Source organism: Gorilla gorilla, chromosome 3, assembly GCF_029281585.2.
Source record: "Gorilla gorilla gorilla isolate KB3781 chromosome 3, NHGRI_mGorGor1-v2.1_pri, whole genome shotgun sequence".
Taxonomy (NCBI): Eukaryota; Metazoa; Chordata; class Mammalia; order Primates; family Hominidae; genus Gorilla; species Gorilla gorilla.
The window spans coordinates 8995656-8997682 of NC_073227.2; positions in this window are offsets into that span (position 1 = coordinate 8995656).

A 2027-nucleotide genomic window follows, 5' to 3' on the forward strand; every position below is an offset into this window, starting at 1 on the left:
TTTGTTAATTTTGTCTACTACTTTTCCCTGTATTTCCTTGTTTCCTTCATCCTAAAAGTTTTAAAAATGAAAACTTTAATCATTGTTGCATGTTTAAACTATTGAATGTTTTCTTTTGTTAACTGAAGTAAAAGGAAACATTCTTGTAGAATTATGGAAACTAATAATGCAGTAGGACTTAAAATTGAATGTTAGGAGGTTCTTCGTTTTAAGAATCTTCCTGTGGGAGAAGTTTCCATCGAACTGTTATATCAATTTTACCATCAACATTTCCCAGTGCCTGCTCTTTACAGAGTTCTAAGAACACCTGCTCCAAGGTAGCCTGAGAGAGGCTGTATTCCTCCAGGTTGAAGGTCTGTTTCACTGCCTCTAATTTGAAAAAGGCCTGAGACAGAGGGTGGACATCCTCCACAGGTAACTTATATGCCATTAAAGAGGAATATCTTTCCTGCCAAGCAGCCTGTGGGAAAAGCTTCAAAATCTCTGTGTGGAGAGCTTCCACCTGAGCAGGTTCTTTCATTTTTATTTCTAGTAAATAATCTTTACCAAACTTTTCAGCTGCTGAATGGAACCAATACACCTTAGCGTTCCTGACACCATGATGGCCACACGGTCACACAGAGACTTAGCCTCTGACATGTAATGGGTGGTCAAGAAGGCACCCCTCTCCTTGTTTTTAATGGTAGCTTGAAGTATCTGCCACATTTGCTGCTGCCCCTCAGGGTCCATCCCGGTGAACAGCTCGTCTAGAAGCACCACTGATGGGTTCCCCAGTATGCTCAGCACGAAGCATAGCTTTCTCTTTATTCCCTCTGATAGAGTTTTCACGGGAGCCTTAAGTTGCTCCTGGAGCTTGAGAGCTTCCACCAATCATGAAATACTAAGAGCAGCATCTTTGCCCAGTCCTTCCATGGCTGCATACAACTCCAGGTGCTCTTTCATTGTAAGTTTGGGACACAGTGAGTTCTCCTGAGGGCAGTACCCAAGAACTTGAGGCTGTTGTCACGCTGTTGCCTTACTGATGCTCTGTTGCCTTGTAACACCACCACTCCTGCAGTTGGCACTGTGCACCCAGTTATCATTTTAATGGAAGTACTTTTGCCAGCTCCATTGTGTCCTAGTAATCCCAAAACTTCACTTTTTAACACAAAAGGAAACATTTCTGATGGCTGCTTTCTTCTTTGTTGTTGAAAAGCAACTTTCTTTGTCTCATAATATTCCTTGTGTAAACAGCTTGCAGTTATGACTGGTTCCTCCTCCAAGTTTGGAGTAGTGAGTGCATTTGCTGCTTGGACTCTTTCAGCTTGAACATCTTCTTCTTCAGGCTCTTCTGGATTGGTATGAGTTTCTCTACTTCGTGGAGAGATTCTGAAAACTGGGTCTTTATTCATGATTTCATTTCCATACTTCATTTCCAGACACCTTATGACAAAAAGGAAAATAACACTCTGAAGGTATGGTATTAAGTTTGTTAAAAGAATGGTTTTATTGACTTCATTTATTCTATTGTCCAGACTGTCCAAGTTTCTCATATACATAAAGTCGAGCTGGATCAATAACATGACATATCCTAGGAAAGTAAAGGAAGGTATGAATATCATGCACAAAATTAAGTTGGGTTTTTCTTACTTAGTTGATACCAGAATTGTGGATACACATATTAAGACAATAAAAAAGCCAAAAGACCAAAAGCCATTATTTTTTCTCCACTTGCAAAAGATGAATGAAAGCACGTACATGAGGAATATAAGAGAAGCTGCACAACCAATTATGCATACCACCAAAACAAACATGAGTTCCCATGGAAGCTGGAATCCCAGAAATGAGAAGTAGTAAATTAAATGTATTGAAAGGAGAATCAAGAAGTGTAATGGAATGTCCACCAGAGCCTGTCCACACCATTATGCTGAAGGCCAGAGGCCTGAAATCCATAACTGAGATTGAACTTTTTTTAATAATCACTGATGCTGCTTATGCCAATATAAGGAGAAATGCAGTTTGTGATCAACAACAAAAATATGGACCCA